We start from the raw sequence: 17,539 nt of genomic DNA on the forward strand, positions 1-17,539 counted from the left end.
CCCCCGCCCCGCCAGGGAGTGGCCGCTGGCAAAGGCGACAACCTCACCCGGCACACACCCTGTGGTGGGCCCATTAAGCCTCTCCCAGCCGAGTCGAGAAGGCTGAATCCCCCTCCCCCACCTCTTCCATCCGGCAGGGCTCGGCCTTAAAGATCCCAGGCCCACACTCACCAGAGAGGCAAAAGAGTCCCCGTTTAGGTCCACGTGTGACCTCCACTAAGCCTGGAGGCTACCCCCTCCCCACCCCAATCTCTCCGTGCTGCCTCCTCCCAGGTTTCGGTCTCAGCAGCCACAAAGCTACTTTCAGATTCAGATAGGGGTGGGGGTCTCCTGGAGAGCGGATCAAGGTTTAAGAGCGGCTGGGGAGGGTAGCAAAGGCACACACAGGGTCTAGGCCCCCTCTGCAGAAACCCCGGCCCAGGCTTTTGCGACCACCCAAACTCAGGGGGCTCCAATCTGTGCGTTTCCCGCCCTCCCCTGTGCAGCAGCGAGAAGTGGACCTGGATTAGGGGTCTGGGACCACTCGCAACCTACAAGCTTGGGAGACCCGGGTGGGGAGGGTGGCTCCAGGGTCACCTCGACCGGGCCTCTGTCTCCCGGCTATGCTCAAGTTCCCTGTCGACTGGCGTTCTCGATGCTATCGTGGGACACGGCGGCCGAGAGGCGGAGGGCGGGAAATCGGGAAGCCTGAACATGTAGCCCACCCCGGACCTAAGGGGAAGCGTAGGAACAATTCCCCACCCTGCAATACAGTACACGTCGCCCTTCCTCTTCCCAGCACACATTCCGACTGCGAAAGCCATTACCGCCAGCGCGCGAGAGACTTTTTAAATATTTACAGCCCGCTCTCCGCACGGTAGCCTGATCCATCTTGTGGGCGCGGAGGCGGGGCGCGGGGCTCCGCTCCCGCGGAGGCACGGAGCCGGGGTTGGGGAGCCCGGCGCCTCCCCCCACGGTCCTGAGGTCCCCCCTGCGCCCCCACCGTGTTTAACCCCCAGGTGGGGAGAGGCCCCCGAGACTGCACACAGCGCGCCCGGGGCCCTGCCGGGGCCTGAGCGGGCGGGGGACAGTGTCCGGGAGGAGGGAAGGCCGGGAGGCTGATTTAAAGGTTCTCACCGGGAAGCGAGCGAGGCACAGACCTGAGAGCCGCCGCGCGGTGAAATCCGAGGAGCTCTCTTGGCGAGGAGGGGCTGTCAGAGGCCATTTATCTCTCGCCAGAGTGGAGGCTCAGCTCCCACACCGCCCGCGAGTAACAATGGCAGCGATCAGCAGCTCTGCACGCGCTTCAGTGCATGAATGGATTGCGGAAGATGCCTGCGCTCCGCTCGGCTCAGGAGGCTCTAGGAGCGCCCCCTCCCCGCCCGCCGCGCCTGCCCCCGCGGCCTCCCTCGGCCCTCCGGGCGCCTCGGGGTTCGCAAGTTGGGCCCCGCGGCGCGGTCACTCTCACCCAGAACCCCCGCCGCCGTTCCCAGGGCCTTGGCACCTCGCCACGGAATGTCATTAGGGGCTGAAATTTGACACAAGCCTTCCTGGCCTCCCCAACGCAGACACCAATGTCAGCCCCCTCCTTCCTTCGCGCCCCTCGCCCCGGGCGGCAAGTTTACTTTCAAGGAGTTGGACCGTGTTTCCGCCGCAATGGCCGGCGGCGTGCGGGCCCGGGAGGAGGGAACGGGCTCGGAATGGTTCCTTCACCTGCTCGGCCGCCTGGGGTGTTTGTAGGTCCCCGCTGGCCCCCAGCCCTAGTGTCCATACGCGGCGCTCCCCCGCTTTTGGCGGCTAATCCACCGAGAGTCCCTGCGATCCGCACATGCACGTGCACTCTGGACACCCTCGTCCCAGCCCATATCAGCAGCAAAATCATGTACCCAAATTCTCTTTCTCGGCGGCTTACAGTCTTGAAAGTTGGGAGCGCGCCACAGACCTCGAGGTCTGCCGCAGAAATGTTCCCCCTCAACTCTGCAAAGTAGGTCTCATTAAAAACAAAACAAAAAACCCCTCCAGTTTCGGCCTAGGGCTGAGAGCAGAGAGAAACGCAGTAAAGGATACCCCAATCCCTCTTGAGTTTGTTTTGGTGGAGCTAAACCAGAAACCCGGGGATATTTCTGTTTGGGGGATCGCCACGCCCGGGATGCGTCTGCCTAAGGCGAGGTGGGGAAGAGGGGAGCCCAAGAAGTGGACTCTCGCAGCGATCCAAAGGCAAAGCCAAGTACCCCGCGGGAAGAGGCCGAGCTGACCCAGGTTGCAGGAAGACCGCCACATGTGCGCAAAGACGCACACAGAGAGGCAGAGCGCGACCCGCCGACCTAGGAGACTGGCAAGGACAGGCGAGAAGCTGGCAGCAAGACAAAGCGGGAGGAGAGACCCAGGGAGGCTCGGCCGAAGACCGGAAAACGCAGGCAGCAGCAGCCGCCCGAGTCCCGAAGCGGAGGCGTGCGCAGCCAGGCCCAGCCTGGCATAGCCCCATTCTCACACCTAAGGACGCGGACACAAACTCTTGGCATGACCTCTTGCCAGGGCTTCGGCCTACAGTCGGCTGGGGCCTTCCCAGCAGACAGTGGGGTCCCCAGGGGTGGTCTTCAAGAATCCGGGCCCTTCTGGTTTCCGCCCCCTCCCTGAGCCCAGGACAAAGGTATCGGGTTTGAGGAGCTCGGAATGTTCTCAGGGCGCCTACAAGGCCATCAGAGAGCTGGTGCCTCCACTCTCAGGACCTCGGGCAACTTTTTATCTGACTTGGCGGCGCTGGAGGGCTGCCACTTTCCACCGCATTTCCATGTGGCTTTCCCAACTGCAATACCCTGAAGGCACTGCCCACACCCTAGCCTTCCAGCAATCGGGATTCAGGCTGGACTTCCCATAACCAGAAACGGTGTAACGTGAAGAGACTCCCAGACTCAGGTTCCCCTCGACCCCTCTCCCGCTTGTCCGCACACGGGGCCGATCAGCGGCCCCCACTCACGGCCCCTCCCCGCGGGCTCCGCAACCCACGGCCGCAGCCACCGAGTGTGCTTCTCCTCCCTCCCGAGGCTGTTGGCTTTGCACACACTTGCTGCAACCACCCCCACCACACACTCAGTCGTTTTCACCCTTCCTTTCTCCCTGCTGGGCCTCCTGCAAACCTGATTGCCTAGCCTGGATGCAGAGTCCAGGCAGGGCAGGAAGCCTGGGAGATCAAGCAGAGGTGGCCGAGGAAGCAGAAGAGGGGGCCCTTCATGGGGGAGGGGGCCCATGTCTGAGAGAGAAAGAAGGCAGCCAGGAGACACAGCCTGCAGGAGAGAGGGAGTATAAAGGGAAAGCCAGCACTAATCCCTCAGCCTGCCTACGTGGGGCCTGACAGTTTACAAAAGCCTTTTCCCCGAATATTATCTCATGTGCCGCGGCAGCCTCACCACCAGGGCTGTGAGGGAAGTAGGGCAGATAGCATCACCGCCATTGGCAAAGAAGAGAAATGGGGCCCAGCGGGTTGAGAGAGGTCTGCGCTAAGGTCACCGAGCGAAGAGTGGTGGAAGAAGCCCGAGGCCTGGGGTTTCCTGCCCCAAAGTTAACTTTCCTGTTCCATCGTTGTGTATGTGTGTCTGGGTGAGCATCTGCGTGGAGGGGAAGGACTGCCGGACAGGAATGCACAGTCCAGTGAGGGAAGTCCAGGAAGGAAGAACACAGCCCCACACCTCTTCCTCTGCCCGGGTCTCATACAACAGCCCCTGCTCTTTCCAGAGCAGCCTGGAGCCGGCCCCCCACCCGCCTGCCTGGGGGGAGCTGTTAGTGCCTGGCTGTGCCTTCAGCAGTGCCGATTTCAGAGATCTCTTATCCTCTGCTCCGCTCCGCTCAGCCCTCTTCTCAGCCTGTCATCCCCGCCCCCAGCCTCGGCTGCAGGATGCCTTGCGTCCAACTGTGGTTTCCGGGCAATAAAACAACTATTAAAGTCTCAGGCACGGCTGGTGATTTGCATCACATCCTCTTGTGCATGGATTCAATGTTTAATACACAATATTGAATACGGATATTAAAAATCAATAGCTGAGGACCCCTGGGGAGGCAGCACAGTGCGATCCTGCTTCGGGAACACAACCAGCTCTTCTAAAAAGACAGGAACGGCAAGTTCAGCCAAGCTGAGCCCAGCGCCAGGGGAAGAGAGGAGTAGTGGATGCATCTCAGCTTCCTGATATGCTTAACTGCGCCATTCCCAAGTCGAGCTAAAGGGAGGCCAAAGGAATGGTGTGCCCTTAGGCTCTACTAGCTTTGAGATGGGAGAGTGGGGAGGTACGGTTTGTTTCCAAGCAGGGTACCAGCCAGGTGCGCGGAGTTGCTTTTTTTCCTTGCTGTTTGCACTTTGGTTTGGTTCGAATCTGAGTCTTACATGCAGGCACTCAACTCTTCCCACCATGATGGCTCCTTCCTGGGCCTCATGACATCCATCACCATAGGCCCCATGGGGAGTTCTTGGCATAAGCTTTCAGAGAGATGGAACAGGAATCCCAATGGCTCCGAATATGCTTTGCACAGTAAAAAAAAAAAATGTGAATGCATGATACCAGGCTCTGAGTTGCAGAGTCTTCTGAGGCACTCCGAACCTTCAGAACAGAAATCCTCAGGCCGTGTGACCTGCCTAAAGGCCTGGTGATGACTGAGTGGTGACAGAGGAAAGGGGATGAGGAGAAGGCTGGGACATCGAAGGATTCCTGCTCCAGAGCCAGAATCCAGATTGTCCGTTAAACAGCCAGGAGAAAAGTAAGCTCCCAGGATGCATAATTATCTTTTCAGGCCTGAAGAGGAACATACATTACTCTCTTCTTTATCAAAACATAGAAATATACCTTACCCTAAACAGAAACAAGGTTCTCACAGATTGATGGGGTAGGAGTGAAGGAGAATAAACATCTTTGACAGGATTCAGTTTTTTTCCACTGTGGAAAGGGAAGAGAAACTGACATTGGGAAACACACTTAGGTTATCTGATTGGAATGGCCTGGGGGATTTTAGATGCCAAAAACTATGTGAACTTGGACCTACTGAAATGTCATCTTAGATACCAAATTATAATAATAATTTTGTCGATTCATTTTTTATCATAGTTTAAATCAATAAGGATTGAGTTGGAAATCTTGCTCTGGTTATAAATAGATGGAGAGAACACCTCAGGAAAACTCTAAAGTAGTAATTTGGGTAAAAGTTAGAAGTGGAGGAAAGACGTGGAAAACGACAGTTAATGAGCCTGTGGCCTCCACTCTTTGTTCCCTAACAGTTGTCAGAGAACCATCAAAGGGAGGGAACAGGCGCCCTTCTCAGAACCGTCACAGGAAAAGCAGACATTCTCTGGCTGCTACAGATCCCCTTGATGGTGCTTCCTACACCCAGCCTCCTGGGAGTTTGCCTATGTGTATTTATGTGTTTCCGGGCTGGGGAGTGTAGCTACTTTCACAAGATTGGGCCCTGAGCCTGTGAAACCACTAGCGAAAGTTCTACAGCGAGGAAAAGCCGTTCTATGGCAATGCTGGAGACCAGGAACTGCTCTGGCATCATCAACATATCTTTGTGATTCCTGCACTAGCAAACTGCTTCACATCTTCCCACCTCAGCCATGGGGCTGAGCTCTGGGCCTCTTACAGATCCATACAGGCGAGACCTTTTGCAGCTAGCATAGATGTGTGGCTAGAGCAGGAGACAGCTGGCCAAGAGGAAAGGAGGCTAAGGCTGGGGATGGCGGGGGAGGACCAAGGCCCAGGGGGGCCTCCTGGTACAAGCTTAGAACTGACCTAGCGTGGGAGAGTTGTACCTCCAGAACCCACTAAGGGTGGTACGTACCCCCTGGACCCACCAGGTACTCCAAGAGGAAAAGCATCCTTGTGGCATGTGGGTGGGTTAGGCCCAAGGCGCAGGTGAACTCTGCTGCAGGTGAACTCTGCTGCAGGAGGAACCTACACACCTAGTCCCAAATGCCCAAGTGCGGAGGGGGATTTGGGGCAAGTAGGAGGGAGGGGGTTCTTTCTGCCTCCCATCACCTCACCCTTCTGTAATGTTTTCCTGGAATGAACAGAAGTTGCCAGCAGAGTTGTTCCTGGAGCCCCTCCGGGACTGTCACTACCTCTTGGTGTAAGACAGGGAGGACCATGGCTTTCTGCCGGGAGGATCCTCTGGCTAGTACCGGAGCCTTGGATTCTGGCCCGAAGCCTCACTGTTCCGTTAAGACTTTACCTCCCTTCCCACGTCTCGAAGAAAAACACCCCCTGGAACTGCTGGGGTGAACTCGGAGCCTGAGGCCAGGGTCAGCTGTGGGACCGGTCCCCACCACCAACAAGTTGCTGGCCGAGATAACAGCTGTGGGAGGGGGAGGGGAACGGCAGGCAGCCACGACTGAACGGTTGCGATCTAGAAAATTCAACAAGAGGCCGCAGCGGTGGCGGCGGCGGCGGCTCCAATTAGCTGAGCCAACTGGGGAGGCAGAGAGCGAGACGGCGGCCCCGCCGATCGTGCCCCGGGCGAGCAGGCAGGCGGGGGCGCGGGGCCTCGGAGCTGCCCCGGCGGCCCTCGCTCGGCCCCTCCCGCGGGCTCTCGGAGCGCGCCTGGTGTTTACACACTGTCCTTTCGACATGGGATCAAGTTTCAGGCCGCGCTGGAGGCGCCAGGGGCCGGCCACAGGCCCAGGAGAGGGGAAGAGGTGGAGCGGGATCTAAGGCAGCGCTGCGACGACGAGAAGGCCTGGCACTCATGGGCAAAGCTAGTGCAGCGGTCCCCACGGGGTGGAGTGGAGAGAAATCCACTGGGCAGGGTGGGTAGGGGCTAATGGGGTTGCAGGGGGTTATCCGGAGGGAGAAATACCTCCAAGTCACGAGAGTATCTGTCTTTCGCTCACTCGGGCGGGGGAATTTAGTCCTGCAAGGGGACAGGCGGGGGCGGGGGTATGCTCAGAACCCAGGCGCTTCGACAGCCTCGAGAGTCCCTTGTGCGCTCTTCACCTCTTCCCACCCCGTCCCTTTGATATACTACCCGATCCAGGCCATTGTTACGGGGAGGGGTATGTGGGCCGAAGGAACTCGAGGTTGGAGACCTGGAGCTTCCCAGCGCTGGCCCTGGCGCTGCGGAAGCATCGGGTGGAGTGCCGGAGGGCTCGCCGCTGCGCATCTCCTCTGAGCTGGCAGCCAGAGGGTGCCCCACGCTGTCAAGCGGCGGCGGGTGAGCTTCCAGCAGCACAGGCACACTGTAAACAGCCGCGTGCACGCCCTCCCCGCCCGGCCTGGGAACCTCACCCAAACACCACGCCGCTTTCTCTCGGGCTACCGGGCGAGGCTTTTGTGGCCAAGCCTAGGGGAAGGGGGTCCCCACCCTACCCCCCGGGCCCGGGCCGGGGACCCAGCGTTCCGAACCTGCAGGAGTGCGGGGTGCTGCGGGGCGGGGAGGGAGTCAGCGCCTGCCCCCTCCTCACTGAATGTCTGCTTTGTTCCGGAAAACAAGAGAAGCATTAGGCGGCTACCCCCGGGGAAACACAAAACTTCTTTTTGAATCTCGGAAGGGCAGTTGACTGCGTTAGGGAGCTCCCGAGACAGAATGAGGAAGGGAAAAGCCGAGAGGGCGGGAGAAGACAGACTTCTGTGGGAGGCCGATGGTCAAAGTGGAGGGTAAAACCGCTCAGGGTGACCGGGCTGGAGACCCAGGAACCCGACTCGGCGCGAAGGTGCCGCGCGAGTTCCAGCGAGCAGCCTGCCCGGCCAAGTGGCGCCTGCCCAGCCGGCGGCCGTGCCAGCTTCCTGCCCTGCCCAGGACCGCGGAGCAGTCGGGGACGCCGCCGCAGGCTGGCTCAGAATCGCAGGACAGCGGCGGGGGGAGGGGGTAGCCAGGCCGCAAATAAACTCGGTCTAGAGCTTTCTACACATCTCCGCCCTAGACGGGTGCCCGGACCCCGGGTCTGTGAGGCGTCGGCTTTGGCCTTCCAACCTGGGGGTGCGCGGGGAAGCCAAGGCCCAGGGGGCACCCCCACCCTCGCTCGAGGCCCGAGGGTGGGGGACAGCCGAGATGTCTTTGGTCTTGTTTGATGACCGCTTGGCGGATCTGCTCCCATCCGGGTTCTGCCGTTCCGAGGGTGCCAGGTCAAGGCTACCCAGGCCAGTCTGAGCAGGCAAGTGGATGAGCAAAAGCAAATCTGTCGCTCCTCCGACCGCCACCCCTAAATTAGCCCTTCCCGCATCCAAGGAAGGGGAGGGCACCCAAACTCTACTCCACCCCCCGCGGGGCGCTCCCTCTGCCTCGGAAGCTGAGACTGAGAGCGAGGGTTTTCCCCCTTCCCCTGGGCTCGCTAGGTTTCTAACTTCCTCTAAACCTCCCTCCTCGCTCCGAAAAGCCCCGAGGAGAGGAGCTAAGAGGAAGCACGCCGCTAGTGTGCAAAATGAAGACCATGTGTGAGGACGGCGGCATCAGAGTGCAGCTGCGGGGGTTGGGGGTGGCAAAGGCCCCCGCGCGGCCGGAGGCTCGGGGCCGCTGCAGCCAGAGCCTCTGCTCTGCGTTGGGGACTCGGAGCTGCAGCGAGAGGCAGTGGAGAGGCAGGGCTGGCCTCGTGGCGGGAGGCGAGGAGGGGGTGCGAGGGCTGCCGCGCCGTGGGGGGCAGGGGGCGGGGACGCAGCCCCGGCTTCCTGGGCCGCAGCTGCGACCGAGGGCGCAAGAGCAGATCGTGCTCTGCGGCGGCGGCGGCGGCGGCTCGGGCCCGCCGCGCTCGCATCTGAGAATCAACAAAGGGAGGCGGCGGGCGAGCGGGGGAGGGGCGCCACCGAGCGTTCGCTGGCTGCTGTGGAATAATAAAAAATAATTAATAATGATAATAAGAGAAAAATCCCCCGGCTTTCATGGCTCTGGGTTTCCGTGTGGCTGCAGCGGGAAGCGCGCTGTCCTTGAGGCGGCCTCTCTCGCCTGGCCTGCCCGCCCCTCCCCCTCCTCGCCCCCTCCCCTCCCCAGGAACCAGGGAAGAGAAAGGTCTGCAGCTGACAAATATTATCCATTCTCCCCATCGATCGCGGAGTGTACAGATGTGAGCGCTTGATGTGCCCGCGGAGCGGCGGATCCTCCCTGCTCGCTCGCTCTCGCCCAGGCTCCTCTCGCCGTCCCCCTCCTCCCCCTTTGTTCTCCTCCCCTTTCCCTCTCTTTAAATAGATTTCAGGGCGCTGCCTGTTGGAGAGCAGCTGGCGATCTCTCCCGAGAGAGGGAGCGAGCGAAGCCCGAGGTGCCCTGTCACCAGCCTCCCCTCCCCCACTCCGGCTTTTCGCTACGTTCCCCCCCCCACCCCACCTTTCTCCAGTTTCCAAAATAGGAAACACCGGGAACACCCACGTCCACTGCATCGCGAGTCTCTGGGAGCCTTTGGACCCCTCGTGCTGTTCCTTGTGTCTGTCTGTGCAGAGGAAGGGGAGTGCAGGGAGGGGACCCAGGGCCGCGGCAGAAGAGCCAAGGGTCCGGATCTTTCCCTGGCAGCAGCAGGGACGCAGCCTGGGTCACGCTAAGAGGGTACAGTTTACCCATTAGGGAAAGTCGGCGGAGACGGCCCTTTTATTCCTCTTCTGCAGATGGCAGATTAAGCCGGCAGCGCCCGGCCTCAAAGGGACCGGCTGCTCGGGAAAGGGTTAACCCGTCGGCCGGTAATCGTGGACACGCGCGCACACGCACACACACACACGCACGCGCGCGCGCGTCCTCCCCGCCTGCCCGAGCCCCGCCGCGGCCCGCAGTGCGCCCGGGGCTGGGGGAGTAGCTGCGGGGGGGTGGGCCGGAGGAGGGGCGGGGCGGGCTTAACCAGGCCGCTCGACTGAGCCGGGGCCACCTCGCCGTCTGTCATTTAAATGATTGTCCTCCGCTCCGCTCAGTGCGGTCAGTACGGGCTGTTAACAGGCAGTTGCAATCAGTTTCCGAAAGGTCAGCCAAGGTCCTCCGGCTCTCGCAGACGGAAGGCATTACGAAACCGCTTTTGTATCTGCAGGCACTTTAGAAAAAGAGGCGAGAAGGGGCGCACCGCAGTGCCGCGGCTGCTGCGACCGGGGGAGAGGGTCGGGGGCTGCGGGGCGGAAGCGTCCGCACCCCCGCGGCCAGGGTCAGGCGGCGTGGATATCACCCGCGGAGTGACCCAGGGCCTCCAGGTTGCGGTGGGGAAGCAGGCAGGGGGTGGGGAGCAGGCGGCAAGGGAAGGAGGAGTGGGAGGAAGTGGGAGAGGCGTCCTGGCTCCTCTCCTCACCCGGCCAACAGCCCACACCCGGACCCAGACGGGAGCGGGCGGCCTTGGGCGCGAGGAGACCACACTCGGACTCCAGGCCCTCCTGGCGCCTGGAAGTAGGGAGGGGGTGTGTCGGGGGGGAATACCCTCGCCGAGCAAGCGACTCCCAGCGCGGCGTCTGAAGACGCCGCTGCCTCCGCCGCTAGAAGTCGTCCATCAGCAACCAGTCCAACCTGCCAGTGATAATGTGCGATCAACACCAAATCACCCCCGCCAGGCGCGATCCATCATCGCAGCGCGCCGCGGGCCCGCGTGAGGCTGACTCGCGGCTGGGGTGGGGGGGCGCGGAGCAGGAGGCGGTCGCCCAGCAGACCCGGACTCTCCACGCACCTCGCTGCCCCTCCTGGAGGCCTGCACCCAGGCGCTCATAACTCTCCAAGTTCCCCAGCTACAGAGCGAAAACCCAGTGGCTCCGAGTTCCCGGGCACAGGTCACTTAGGAGTCCGCGCGTCCTCCGCGCCCTGCTATCGTGGTCACACCCTGCAAAGCCATCCCAGTCTCGGAGCTGCCCTACCCATCCCCTCCCCCTCCTCCGAGAAACCGTGGCTGGCAGGAAATTAATATTTAATATCGTGAAATTGATTAAAGGGCTGGAAGCCGGCGATGGGTTGGGGGGAAGGGTAGGGACTCCTAGCGTAATTAAAGATCTGAGAGTCGTGGCCGTTCCTTGTCCGCCCTGGCCGCACGTGGCCTTTGTGAAGCCGAGGCGGGGTCGGATTGGGCTGAGCCTGGCGAGCCGGGGTCAGGAGCCCGTGTAGCCTAGGTTCTGGCCCGCGCGGCCGGGTTTTTTTTGGGGAGGGGGCGAAGGGCTGGGGCAGCACAGCAGCGGATGGGCCTTAGGGCACCCGGGGCTGCGCGCAGAGCCACTCTTCCCCTGCCTGCCTGCCTGCACCGTGGGCCGCTGGAGCCCGAGGGGCGGATGCTACAGCTGTTTGCTTGCTCTTACGGCGCAGAAGCGCCTTTACTGACCAGGTGGCCTTGAGGGCGCACCGCCTCCCCCCACAACCCCCCCTTCTGCAGCCTCACTTTGGGCCCCGCTTCGAGGCGCCTCCCCAACCCCTGACAGAGGTCTTCTGGGCCCCCCACGAAGCCCTTCGGGAAGGGAGAGTCAGGTTCACCTTTCCCCCTGCAAATTGGAAATCCTTGGGCTGACACGGCCCGGGCCCCCCCGCCGGTTCTCTCCTGTCCAGGCCCCACCCTGGTCCGCTCACGCCTGGGGCAGCTTAACTCGTTCAGCTGCGCTGCAGACGGGGCCTGCTCCTCGAAGCCGCTGTCTCCAAGGAGTCGTCACCGAACCAGCTCGGCCAGCCGCCTGTCCTGCCGTTTAAGGTTACCGCGCCTCCCGGGAGGGGCATCGGGACTGGACCGGGCAGGAGGTGGGTGCAGCTGAGGCTCCCTGGCCACCCGAGCTAGCGCTAGGAGAGGAATTCGGTGTGCAAAAGGTCAGCGGTAACCCGTTGGCCCTGGCTACAGTTTAGAAGTCGAATGGTTGGCTTGGTGGTCGGGTGACCCCAGCTCACGGAGGCCTGGCTCCAAAGGGCTGCTTTGAAGTTTTTCTTGCATCTGATTTTTTAGTGAAGCACTCTGAAAAGTACCAAGTGTGCAGAGGGGAGAAAACACAAAACACATCAAGCTGCGTTCTTGGCCCTAATCAGGGGAGCAGGAAGGCCCTCCAGACTCCAGGCCCGCTGTGGGGAAGGTCAGGACCACAGAGGATTAGGCCCAGTCTTGGGTTTATTGCTATACTTGAACAAAGTGCCGGGGGCTGCCTAAACTGGAGCAAGAGAGAGGTAATTAAAAGAGGGCCTGCACAAGGAAGTAAAGGCTGGTGTGGCTGCTGCCCAGGGTAGGTGGAGGAAGTGTTTTCCATAAGAATAACAAGCTGGTGCAAATGTCATGCAGAAAGACTATTTCACCAAAACAAAACCAAAAAGTTCACATTCTGCCTCTCAAGCTGAGCTGATAAACAACATGCAAACTTTGGATGGAACCTTGAACCAGTGGGAGGTGTCAACCCAGTTTACAAAGGGTAATGGGGAAGCGTTTCTGGGTACTTCTCTGTTTCTACCATTGTGATTCTACCTGCATCAGCTGCTCCCTTTGGGGGCCCTTCTGACCTCCCAATCTGAGCCCAGCGGGAGATCACTCAGAATGCACCGCATTCATCAATGCCATTTCTGGTAAATTGGACCTCAGGTTTTGGAGTGTCCTAGGAGGCAGGCAGCCTACACAGCGCGCATACCGATGTCACAGCAAATGTGAGGAACCGCACATATTCTGTAGCCTTTACTAGAGAATACCGTGGGTTTCACAACCAGAAGTAGCAGATTTTCCAAGACACTCCTGATTTCAAGAGCTTTGAACCCTGTGTCTTTACGGGGCGTGAAGCCCACCTGCAGTTACTAATATCGTCGAATTGCGCACCAGAGGTGTCCCAGGGCTGGAGGAAATGGCTTGGGTGTGGGGCTGGCACCCAGTGGTCCCCTCTGGTCCCCTGTCCACCATGTCTAGCCAGGCGGCCATCCTCCAGGCCGTCCCGATCCCAGCCGGGGCCCTTCCAGGTAGGGTTCCGGGAAGGGGGCCTGTCAGGACGAAGTGGCAGGACCGGGCCCTCGGGGTCCCCGTGAGTAAAGGAGGACACAGCGCACTCCCCGGCTGACACTGGGCTGCCGCCGCCTCTCCTCCGGACGCGGGCGGCTGCGCGCCGGCCGCCATCTTGGCCGGGCTGCGCAGGAGGCGCTGCCCCCGGCGGTGGGACCGCGGAGCCGCAGGCCCGGCCGGGGCTGCCGCGCGGATGTTTCCGGGCTGCCGGGGAGCGCTCCCTTTCGAGGCCCCCCCCTCCCCGCTGCGGACCACGCTGACCCCAGGTCGGGGGCGATAGGGCGGCCGTCCCTGGTGAAAGCGAGGCCTGTAGTGTCGCCCCTCCCCGAAACGCTGGAACGGATCTTAATCCTGAGAAGCAACCTCTGGTTCCCGACTCCCGCGATGGTCAACGTGTTATCGCCTCTCCTGCGCACCCCAGCATTCGGTCCCCAGCGGCAACCTGCGGAGGCAGCTGGGGGTGGGGGGCGAGGCCTACCCACCGTTCACAGGGCGCTCTTGGGGCCAGAGAGGATTTGAGAGTCACCACGGTTTAGGGCTCCTGATTGGAGAAGACTGGAACTTTTTTTTGTCCACTTTTTGAATTTAACATGCATTTATGGAGAGCTTGCTAAGGGCGAGGCGCTGTGTTAGGACCTAGGGGGATCCAAAAGTACAGAAGTGAATTTTTTAAAGACACCTCTGGCCCCCTCAAGTAATTTACAATCTAGTTGGAAAGGCAGACTTGTAAATGACTGAACACAAATAAAAGGCACCGTGAGGTGAACGTAAATAAAGGGCAAGAATCTTGCAGTAAACGGTCTGGGTAAAGGCCAATTATTTTTAAAATAACCTTTATTTCTAAAAATGTAGAATCAGTTCAGCGGGGAGAGGGGAGGGTACAAATACTGAATATTTCCAGGGTTCCCGGGACTAACAGTCATTACTTCTGAAAGGTTGTTGTTTAGGAAAAATGATGAAAGTTTATTTCAGCTAAGCAAAATATCAAATATCAGAAACTCTGGATCCATTTCTCAGCTCTTGACATTAGCTGGGTGGGAGAGACACAATTTTCCACCAAAACACGATACCCCATTTGAAATCAGTAAAAACTCCCACAGCATTTCATAAGTTTCAGAAAACAAAACTAAATGGAAGATTGGAAACTTTTTGAAAAAGGTTTCAGATTTAAAGAAAATAGGGATTAAAAAAAGAAACACAAAACAAAAAAAGATCAGCCCATTTGCAGATGGTCTTCAAGATTTGGACATGCAGAAAATTGTCCTGAGATTAATTGTACAGAGGTTGGAAAGTATGGGGAAAGTAGTCATAGGTCAAAGAAAATTAGGCAAATATAAAAATGAGGCAATTACTAACTCCAGGAAAAAGAAAATCTTACAAGAAAGGAACTGCAATCACTGAAGCTCATTTGGCTCAGCAATGAATGATATATAAGTGGTTACAAAGTAAACACTGGATATGAATTTAGTAAGACACTGTGCTCTAGTGCTATGGCAAGAATGGAGAAGGGAAAGTATGGTACAGAGATCTGAAATCCCCCTCCACGATCAGATGGTTGACATGGATTACTTTTTTTTTCCTTTTTTTTTTTTTGTTTTTGAGACGGAGTCTCACTCTGTCACCCAGGCTGGACTGGAGTGCAGTGGCGCGATCTCGGCTCACTGCAACTTCCACCTCCTGGGTTCAAGCAATTCTCATGCCTTAGACTCCCCAAGTAGCTGGGATTACCGGCATGCGCCACCACACCCAGCTAATTTTTCTAGTTTTAGTAGAGACAGGGTTTTGCCAAGTTGGCCAGGCTGGTCTCAAACTCCTGACCTGAAGTGATCCACCTGCCTCGACATCCCAAAGTGCTGGGATTACAGGGGTGAGCCACCACACCCAGCCTACTTTTTTTTTTTTCTTTCTTGAGACTGTATCTTGCTTGGCTGCCCAGGCTGGAGTGCAGTGGTACGAGCTCACTGCAGCCTTCAATTCCTGGGCTCACACGATCCTCTTGCCTCAGCCTCCCATGTAGCTTTGACTACAAGCATGTACCAACACACCCGGCACCTTTTTTATGTTTTATCGAGACAGTGTCTCACTGTGTTGCCCGGGCTGGTCTCGAACTCCTATCCTCAAGCAGTCCTGCCTCCACGTCAGTCTTTCAAAATGCTAGCATTATAAGCATGAGCCACCTCACCCAGCTGGCATGAATTACTTGAAAGAAGGCCACATCTATATATTATTTAGAAATATGATGGTGATAGTATCTACCAGAAGAAACAGGTAAAGAGGGAGGTGCCCACAGGGGACTGCTTTTTTGTACCAGGCCTTTACATACTATTTGGCTTCATAAACTTTGGGCAAGTGTGACTTTGTAAAGAAATACAGGCTCATGCCTGTAATCCCAGCACTTTGGGAGGCCGAGGTGGAGGGATCACTTAGGCTCAGGAGTCCAAAACCAGCTTAGGCAACATGGTGAGACCCGTCTCTAATAAAAATACAAAACTTAGTCAGTTGTGATGGTGCACACCTGTGGTCCCAGCTACTCGGGAGGCTGACATGGGAGGATTGCTTGAGCCCGGGAGGCAGAGGTTGCAGTGAGCCGAGATCACACCAGTGCACTCCAGCCTGGGTGACAGAGCGAGACCCTGTCTCAAAAGAAAAAAAAATCAATCAACAAAAAGAAGGCTCCCAAAGACCTCCTCAACCAGCCCATTACTGACACTAGAAAAGCTCCGTTTTGGAGTTAATTTTGATTGGAATTTCTTCAGATGATCCTCTACTTTTTTTCTCTCTTTTTTTTTTTTTTTTTTTTTTAGATGGCGTCTTGCTCTCTTGCCCAGGCTGGAGTACAGTGGCACAATCTCGGCTTACTGCAGCCTCCACCTCCCAGGTTCAAGCAATTCTCCTGCCTCAGCCTCCTGAGTAGCTGAGACTACAGGCACACTCCGCCTCACACGGCTACTTTTTTTTGTATTTTAGTAGAGACGGGGTTTCACCATGTTGCCCAGGCCGGTCGTGAACTCCTGAGCTCATGCAGTCTGCCCACCTCAGCCTCCCAAAGTGTTGGGATTACATGTGTGAGCCACCACACTCGGCCCTGTTTTTTTTGTTTTTTTTGTTTTTGTTTTTTTTTGAGACAGGGTCTCACTCTGTTGCCCAGGTCGAAGTGCAGTGGTGCGATCTGGGCTCATTGCAGCCTTGACCTCTCGCTCTCCGGCTGGAGCGATTCTCCCACCTCAGCCTCCAGAGTAGCTGGACTACAGGTTCATGCCACCATGCCCGGCTAATTTTTTGTTTGTTTGTTTTTTGGGGTTTTTTGTTTTTTGTTTCTTTGTTTTTGGGTTTTTTTTGGAAACATCATCTCACTCTGTCGCCCAGGCTGGAGTGCAGTGGCACGATCTTGGCTCACTGCAACCTCCACCTCCCAGGTTCAAGTGATTCTCCTGCCTCAGCCTCCTGAGTAGCTGGGATTACAGGTGCGTGCCACCATGCCCGGCTAATTTTTGTATTTTTAGTAGAGACGGGGTTTCACCATGTTGGTCAGGCTGGTCTGGAACCCCTGACCTCGTGATCCGCCCGCCTCAGCCTCCCAAAGTGCTGGGATTACAGGCGTGAGCCACCACGCCCGGCCAATTTTTGTATTTTTTGGTAGAGAAGGGGTTTTGTTATGTTGCCCTGGCTGGTCTCAAAGTCCTGCACTCAAGCAATCTGCCCACCTGGCCTCCCAAAGTGCTAGGATTACAGGTGTGAGCTACCAAGCCAGGCCAATTCTCCACTTTTTTTTTTTTGTTTTTTGAGACAGAGTCTCACTCTGTCGCCTGGGCTGGAGTGCAGCGGTCCAATCTCAGCTCACTGCAAGCTCCTGCCCCAGCCTCCCGTGTAGCTGGGACTACAGGCGCCCGCCACCTCGCCCGGCTAGTTTTTTGTATTTTTTAGTAGAGATGGGGTTTCACCGTGTTAGCCAGGATGGTCTCGATCTCCTGACCTCGTGATCCACCCGTCTCGGCCTCCCAAAGTGCTGGGATTACAGGCTTGAGCCACCGCGCCCGGCCGATTCTCCACTTCTTAATGCAATTTATCCTCATCCATCACACATTAGTGTGAATTTTAGTTCACAGGTAGCTTATAAGGATGTCAAACTCTATTGTACCAGCTGTTAGGGTTTTTTTTTTTTTTTTGAGACGGAGTTTCGCTCTTGTTGCCCAGGCTGGAGTGCAATGGCGCGATCTCGGCTCACCACAACCTCCGCCTTCCGGGTTCAAGAGATTCTCCTGCCTCAGCCTCCCGAGTAGGTAGGATTACAAGCACGCACCACCACGCGCAACTAATTTTGTATTTTTGGTAGAGATGGGGTTTCACCAAGTTGGTCAGGCTGGTCTCGAACTCCCAACCTCAGGTGATCCGCCTGCCTCGGCCTCCCAAAGTGCTGGAATTACAGGCGTGAATTACAGGCGTGAGCCACCGCACCCAGCCCTGTTAGGGTCTTACTCCTTACACTCAAACACCTACACTAAGTACATAACGGTCTGCAGTGAACAGCATGCCTTAAAATCTTCATATTCATAAATCAAACTCCCTTTGATTTATGAAATAAAAAACAAATCCCACCTTGCTGGCTAAACAAGACACATAAGCAGGGTGACACTCCTGTCCTTCTCCCACCCATACTCCAAATAAAGCCTAGGAGGGACCCAATAACTTATGAAC

General features: G+C 57.6%; 1 protein-coding gene across 16 annotated transcripts in view; it reads right to left on the minus strand.

The window, feature by feature from the left end:
* BCOR (BCL6 corepressor) overlaps positions 1-17,539 on the minus strand; it is a 127,519-nt gene that overhangs the window by 94,974 nt on the left and 15,006 nt on the right. For 4 of the 16 annotated variants that reach the window (XM_074029115.1, XM_074029100.1, XM_074029106.1 and 1 more), the window contains exon 1: positions 1,140-1,305. The exons of 7 other annotated variants lie outside the window; for them this stretch is intronic. The gene's annotated coding sequence lies outside the window, so the exon portion shown is untranslated. Of the gene's footprint in view, positions 1-1,116; positions 1,306-1,447; positions 1,497-17,539 lie in introns of those variants that run through there. 5 more of the 16 variants (XM_074029113.1, XM_074029098.1, XM_074029104.1 and 2 more) reach the window with 2 other exon arrangements.

The sequence above is a fragment of the Macaca fascicularis genome, chromosome X (genome assembly GCF_037993035.2).
Source record: "Macaca fascicularis isolate 582-1 chromosome X, T2T-MFA8v1.1".
Lineage (NCBI taxonomy): Eukaryota > Metazoa > Chordata > Mammalia > Primates > Cercopithecidae > Macaca > Macaca fascicularis.